Source organism: Serinus canaria, chromosome 4 (genome assembly GCF_022539315.1).
Source record: "Serinus canaria isolate serCan28SL12 chromosome 4, serCan2020, whole genome shotgun sequence".
Taxonomy (NCBI): domain Eukaryota; kingdom Metazoa; phylum Chordata; class Aves; order Passeriformes; family Fringillidae; genus Serinus; species Serinus canaria.
This window is the reverse complement of record NC_066317.1, coordinates 70,308,061-70,315,847: the sequence shown is the minus strand read 5'-3', so window position 1 is coordinate 70,315,847 and position 7,787 is coordinate 70,308,061.

Sequence of the window (7,787 nt, the reverse complement as noted above, 5' to 3'; positions counted from 1 at the left end):
TAGGGTTTTAATGGGATTTAATGAAGTTTTGGTGGGGTTTTTGGTGGGGTTTTGGTAGGGGTTTAATGGGATTTTAATGGGGCTTTGGTGGGGTTTTAATGGGGTTTTTTGTTGGGGTTTTCGGTGGGTTTTATTGGGGTTTTATTTGAGCTTTGGTGGGATTGTAGTGGGATTTTAGTGGGGCTTTGGTGGGGTTTTTGGTGGGATTTTAATGGGATTTTAATGGAGTTTTGGTGGGGCTTTGGTGGGGTTTTTGGTGGGATTTTAATGTGATTTTAATGAGATTTTAATGAGATTTTAATGGAGTTTTGGTGGGGTTTTTGGTGGGGTTTTGGTGGGGTTTTAATGGGGCTTTGGTGGGATTTTAATGGGGTTTTGGTGGGGTTTTAATGGGGCTTTGGTGGGGCTTTGGTGGGGTTTTGGTGGGTGTTTAATGGGATTTTAATGGGGCTTTGGTGGGGTTTTAATGGGGTTTTTTGTTGGGGTTTTTGGTGGGTTTTATTGGGGTTTTATTTGGGCTTTGGTGGGATTGTAGTGGGATTTTAGTGGGGCTTTGGTGGGGTTTTTGGTGGGATTTTAATGGGATTTTAATGGAGTTTTGGTGGGGCTTTGGTGGAATTTTAATGGGATTTTAATGGAGTTTTGGTGGGGTTTTTGGTGGGGTTTTTGGTGGGGTTTTGGTGGGGTTTTAATGGGATTTTAATGGGGCTTTGGTGGGGTTTTGGTGGGGTTTTTTGGGGTTTTGGTGGGGTTTTAATGGGATTTTAATGGGGCTTTGGTGAGGTTTTATTGGGGTTTTATTGGGGTTTTTGGCGAGGTTTTTCCGCGGCTCGGCCGCGTCCCCCCTCTGGCGGCGCCTGGAGCGGGCCCAAGGCGCGTCCGCGCTCCTCGGGAAAAGGCGGATGCACAAAAAGGGGGAATATCAAAATGATCTCGTTTCTGTCTCTCCTCGGTCTCCTATGGAACAAAGGACAGATGGGAACAAGAAAGGAAGGAAAAAAGCATCACCTGTTCCCATCCAGTCCTGGAGCGATCCGGTCATTATCTCGGAGCTTCACATTTCCAAAGGGGCTTCATTTTCCTTTGAAACACTGGCATTTTGTTAAAAAAAAAAAAAAACAGGAAAAAAGCTGAATTCAAGCATTCTAACGCCTCCCCCCAACCCAATCCAAAGGGGTTTTCCATGGTTTCCCCCACAGCCCCGAGTTTAACACCTGGGAAAAAAAAAAGTGGGAAGGAAATCCAAGGAAAAGAGAAAGAAAGGGCCCCCCCAAGGGCGGCTTTTCCCGATCTGCGTCCGACAAAAGCCTTTGGTTTTCTGTCATTCTTTTCATTTCCTTGCTGGCTCCCCCAATTGTCAAAGCCCTCAAGAAAATGCACTTTAGCTCTTTGTCCCCAAATGTAATTTGATAAACTCCGGGCAGAAACATTCGGGTTTCGGAGGCTTTTCAGAAAAAAAAAAAAAAAAAAGAAGGGAAAAAAAAGGGGAAAAAAGGGGTGGAAGAATGGGGGGAAAAGGGGAAAATAGGAGGGTGGAAAGGGGGAAAATAAGAGGGGAAAGGAGGGAAAAATAGAGTGGGAAAAATGAGAGAAGATAGGGGAGAAAGGAGAAAAATGAGGGGGGGGAAGAGGAAGAAAGAAAGGGGAAATGATCAAATAATGAAGGGGGAAAAGAAGATAAAGGATAAAAGGAGGAATGAAAAGAAGGGAGAAATGAGGAGGAAATAAGAAAACAGGTGATGAGGGAGGAAAAGAATAAAAAGGAGGGAGAAAATGAAGGGGAAAAAGGGAAAAAAGGAAAAAGAATAAAAAGGAGAGAGAAAATGAAGGGGAAAAAGGGAAAAAAGGAAAAATAGATAAAGGGGGAAAAGAAGAAGAAGGGACAAAATGAGGGAGAAAAAGATAAAAAAAAAGGGATAAAGAAGGATAAGGAAAAGAAGGGACAAAAATTAGGGGGGAAAGGGGAAAATTATTTAAAAAAAAAAAAAAAAAGAAGAGGAGAAAATGTGAGGAAAAGAAGAGGTGGGAAAAAAAAAGAAGGAAAAGAAGAGGGGAAAAAGGGAAAAGGAAGGAAAACCCCCAGGAGGGGTAAAAATGGGGAAGAATCTCTTGGAGCCTTTGGAATTTAAAACCCGGGATTTTGGGAGCAGGGTGATGGAGCCAAGGCCGGAGGCTCGGGGAGGGAAGCTTGACATTGTCATCATCCCTAAATCCTTGGGAATCCTCATTTTCCAGCGGCACTTTCCCCCCTGTGGGCGGGGACCACGGCGGCTCCCACGCTATAAAACGCTCCGGGTTTTCCCGGGAGTGGGAAGCGGCCGCCGGGACCAACGTGGACCTGGAGGTTGGGTGAGTGGCAAAAATTCATCCGGATTTCCTTGCCAGGGATTTTTCCAGGTGGGGGTTTGGGGTTTGGGGTGCTGCCGCATCCAATCGCGCCCGAAATCCTGGGATATCCGCGCGGGATTCCCCAAGGGGGTTGGTGGTTGTTTGTTCTTCCAGAGGGTGGGAAAAGCCGTGATGACAATTCCCAAATTTCAGTGCAGGGATGGAAAGGTGCCTGGTTTGAAAAATATTTCGGGATGGGAAGCCTCAAACCAGGAACGAGGGCCTGTTCCCAGCTGTGGGAAGAGGTGGAATTCTGCTTCCAGCGGGAGAAGCGGCTCCCGAAACCCCAGCAGAGTTTTGGGGGGAGAAAGAGCAAAATTGAGGAAGGAGCAAAAATTAATTGGGAAGTTTAGGGGATAAGGGGAAGAAGTTGGAATTTGGATGCAAAAAATTCCAGTGGGGGGCTTGGGTGCAAAAGATTCCAGCTGGAAATTTAGCTGGGAAAAAAAATTCTGGTTGAAAGCCTGGATGCAAAAATTCCAAGCTGAGGGTTTGGATGGAAAAAAAATTCCAGTTGGAGATCAGGGAGCGAAAATTCAATAAAATTGGAGGATGAGTTAAAAAATGAAACATTTTTGGATATAAATCCCTGGGATGGTGGAAGTTGTCCCTGCCCAGGGCACGGGGCGGGAATGGGATATTTCAGGCCACTTCCAGTCTGGAATTCCCTGATTTTCCTGTCAGGGTTGGGGTGGGTTTTCCCTGCTCCTCATTATCAGCCTGGAAGGGGCAGCGGTTCAGTTCCAAAGGGGCTGGAGCTGGGATTCCCCTGGAATGTGAAATTCCCGGGATTCTGCCCTCCTGAGCTTCGCCTCTGCAGGTGGATGGGAGCTGGAAAGGAGCTTGTGGTGCATCCCAATTATTAAACCAGCTCTGAAGCTGTTAATTAATATTAATTAATGGAAATAAACCCCACAATCAAAGCAAAAAAAAAAAAAAAATGGGACCAACATTCCCAAAGGATCAATATCAGGAAACCCCGGATGGAAAATTAAAGAGATTTGGATGAATTGGGGTTTTTTAAATCAAATTTCTGAAATGACACATGGGATGAGGTAAAAAAAAAAAAAAAAAAGAGTCATGGAGTGGGACATGAAAATTGAAAATTCCACCTCTGCCTTCCAAGTTTTTCCCAGTTTTCCCTTTGGGAATGTTTTGCCTGGATAAGGAGAGGGGAAATTGGGGTGTGGGGAAAAATGAAAAGGGAAGGGATGTGAGGAAGCCTCGGAGAAGGAGAAAAATAAATGATGAATTCAGAAGGGATTTTGGGGAAAGGGAAAAATTAAAAAAGGAATTTAAATGGAATATTACCTGGAAGCACCTCTGGAATTTTCTCAGGGAATCCAATCCGTGCGTGCGGCCGAGGGGGCGCAGCTGCCCGTGCCAGGGAGAGGAAAACAGGGAAGGGAAATTCCCCCCGGGAAGTTTTGTGTGCAGGGAGAGAGCCCAGCACCTCCTTTGGGATAGCCTGGGCGGGCAGAGCTTCCCCAGCTTCCCTGGGAATGGGGAAATCCCGGGAATGCTGCTCCGGGTGCAACCTCCGGGACTCTCTGCTGCTCTCTCCAGCTGGAATCGAAGAGCACTGGGAATTTCAGGAGCTGCAGGGAGAGCATTGCCCGCTCCTGGCACGGGAAATCCCAGGGAATTTGGGGGGAAAAAAGGGAATTTTGGTGCTTTCTGGCCCAGGCAGAGGGAGAGCCTGGAGGGATCTTCTCCTCCAGGAAGGTCGTTCCCTCCTGAAATTCCCTGCTTTTCCCAAGGTAGGAATTCAGGGCTTCGTTTGCGTCACAAAATTGGACTCCAGGGTTCAACCCCGTGGGAAAAGTGGGATTGAACCCCGGGATTTGGGGGTGGTTCAGCCCCAAACCCCTCCTGGGGGATGAGATCCCGGCATTCCCATTCCCGATGGGAAACCCGGCTGTGCCATGGTCCCTCTCCCCTCTGGAATTGTCGCTCCCCCGGTGCTTTCTCCACCCCATCTGCGATTTCACGGCCCCTTGGCTTTGTTTGGGGATGATAAAATTCCCCAGGCTCCATGAAAAGTTGGGAATACCGTGGCTGCATCCCACGGACCCGGCTTGGGCTCCAGGTCTGACCTTGGAAAAGCCTGGATTTACCTCCAGAGAGTGGGAATATGCTCCAAGTGAAACCCTTTTAGCCCCACAAATAATTTATTTTTTAGGCTTTCCCACTTTCTCCTTCAATTTCTGGTAGCAGGAAAAGAAATTTTAGACATTTCCCTAAAATTCTTATGGAATTCCGTGCCGGTGGCTCCTCCCTGCCCCTTTCCCTGCTCCTTAGAGGGGCTTTTCCACACACCTGGAAAGATTTTGGGACGGGAATTCTGCTGCTTTGGGGAGGCCGGGAGCACCCCAGGGATGGATTTTTCCATGGAAAAGGAAGGAGGAGGGAAGGCTGGGAATTCCAGGGGGTGTTTTCCACGGCAGGCACTGAGGTCAGGGATCATTCGGGGAAGGCGTTGAGGGAAGGAGCTTTGGGAAGGTGAGAGGTGCTCGGAGCAGGATTTTGGGGAAGATGATTTGGGAAGGGGCTCCAGGAAGTGTTGGGAAGTTTTTTGGGGAAGTTTTTTGTGGAAGGTATTTTGGGAAGGTGGGAGGTGCCTGGAGCAGGTGTTTTAGGAACGTTCTTTAGGAACAGCTTTTGGGAAAATGTTTTGGGATGGGGTTTTGGGAAGGGGCACTGGGAGAGTGTGAGGTGCTCTGGGAAGATCCTTTTGGGAGCCACTTTGGGCAAGAATTTTGGGAAGATATTTTGGGAAGGGGCCTCAGGAAGATGCTCTGGGAAGGTGTTTTGGGAAGGGCAGCTGGGACAGCGTGAGGCGCTTTGGGAGCCACTTGGGGCCAATATTTTGGGAAGACTCCTTGGGAAGGGACTCTCAAAAAGAATTTGGGGGGGATTTCAGGAAGGTAATTTGGGATTTTTTTCAGGAAGTTTTTGTGGGATGGGGAGATTTGTGTGAGAGATTCAGGAAGACGCTTTGGGAAGGTTTTTGGGGAATGTTTTTCATGAAGGTTTTGCGGGATGGGGAGATTTGTGTGAGAGGTTCAGGGAGACGCTTTGGGAAGGTTTTTGGGGAATGTTTTTCGGGAAGGTGCTTTGGGATGGGGAGATTTGTGTGAGAGATTGAGGAAGACGCTTTGGGAAGGTTTTTGGGGAATGTTTTTCGGGAAGGTGCTTTGGGATGGGGAGATTTGTGTGAGAGGTTCAGGGAGACGCTTTGGGAAGGGGCTTTGGGAAGGCGTTTCGGGAAGATGCTTTGGGGAAGCGGTCGGGGCCGAGGCCAGGGACACCCGGTGGGGAGGAGGGGGCGGGACGGGGAGGGGACAGGGAGGGGACAGGGAGGGGACGGAGCCACCTCCACCTGCCGCCTCCTGCAGTTCCCGCGGCCGCCACCGGGTGGGGCCGTAGGGCCGGGAGTGAGCGGCGGCCGCGGGGGGGGCGCGGGGCCCGCCGGGCTCGGGGGGGCTCCGGGCCCGGGGTGCGCCAGCCCCGGGAAGGGATCCCCGCTCCAGAGGGGGGGATCCCACCCTGGGGGGACGCTCGGGGGGAGAGGAGGGGTCCCCGCACCGGGATGGTGACGGGAATTCCCATGGGATGTGGTTTGGGTGGGGGGGGGTCTCCATCCCCGGGGATGGGGAACGGGGTGGGGGGACTGGGGGTCCGAGGATGCGGGAATTGGGATGGTCCGGGGGGATCCTGCCCCGGGGAGGATGCGGGGGAGGGGGGGGGCACCCTGGCTCCCCCCTGGGGTCACCCCAAAAATAAAATGGGTGAGGGGACCCCCCCCGGCCCCTCTTCCCTGCTCTCCCAGCGGGAGCAGAGCGGACCCAGGCGGGAGGGGCGAGGAGGGGGCGCAGGGGAAGGGGGGAACTCAAAGAACTTTTGTTTTTCCTGTAATCTGAAGCAAATGCGTGGCTGCGAGCGGGCGGCCCCGGTACCTGCTGCCGTCCCGGGGTGGGGGGGAAAAGGGAATTTTGGGGGGGTTGGAGCCTCCTGGACAATGGGGACATCCCTGGGAAAAGCGGCGTCACCCAGCCTGGCCTGGGAAGCTCTGGGGAGGGCGAGCAGGAAAATCAAACCCCTCCAATAAAATAAAATAGAGCAAGACCCCCAAATGTGGTGGGGGCACTGAGGAAACCATTGCGAGGTTAATTAGCAGTGGTAATTAGGGGAGGTGTTCAGGATTAATGGAAGGGGGGAAATAATTGGGGGGGAGGGGGGCAGATCCTGGTGGGGGCGGTTCTGTAATGGGGGAAATCTGGGAAATAATGGGAAAAGGAGCGGGGGGGGGGGGGTCAGGAGCATCGAAGGGGGAGGGGAATGATTGCCAGGAGGAAATTATGGAAGGGGAACATCAATAGCCAGGGAGAAATTATTGGGGAGGGGGAAAAAAAAATCAGAGATTGGGGTGAGTTAATGTCAGGTTTGGGGTAAATCTGTGCCTGGGTGGGGGCAGAGAGGGAAATCACGGACAGGGGGAAATAATCAGGGATGAGTTGGTGGGAGGGTCACTGAAAAGGGGGGAATTGATGGGGGGAAGAAATTTTTGCAGGGGGAAGTGTTAAGGGTTAAATATTGGGGGGGAATTGGGGCTTAGACATGGGGGAGAGGGAAAGTCGTGAAGGGTTAAATATGGGGGGGGGAATATCAGGGATTAAACATCGGGGGAAATGATTGAGGGTTAAATTTGGGGGGGATCATCACGAGAGGAGTCAGGGTTAAATTGGGGGGTTTGTGGTGAGGGGGAACCACGAAGGGGTTTTAAATGGGGGAGGGGGGAATTTACCAGGGCAAAATGATTGAGGTTAAATATTGGAGGGGGGCAATCATGATAAATATTGGGGGGGTTAATCAATGATTAAATAGATAGGGGGAATCAATGACCAATTGGGGACTCTGTTCTAGGGGAAACAACCAAGGATTAAATCCTGGGGTTGTGGCGGGGGGGGGGGGGATGATCAAGGGGGGGATTTTTGCCAGGAAAAAATGATCGAGGGTTAAATATTGAAATATTGGGGGGGGGGGGGAAATCAAGGATTAAATATTGGGGGGGACAAATTAAGGATTAAATAAGGGGGGGGTTGTGGCAAGGGGAGAGCTGTCAAGGATTAAATATCGGGGGGACAATCCCGAGGGGATCGCTGTGGGGTGGGGGGATTGTGGCAAGGGGAGAAGGCCCAAGGATTGAATATCGGGGGGACAATGCCGAGGGGATCACTGTGGGGTGGGGGGGTTGTGGCAAGGGGAGAAGGCCCCAAGGATTGAATATCGGGGGGCCAACCCCAAATGGATCAAACACGGGAGGCGAGCGCGATCTCGGGTCCAACACCGAGGAGACAATCCCGGATTAAATATCGGGGGGACCCTGGCCCGGGGGG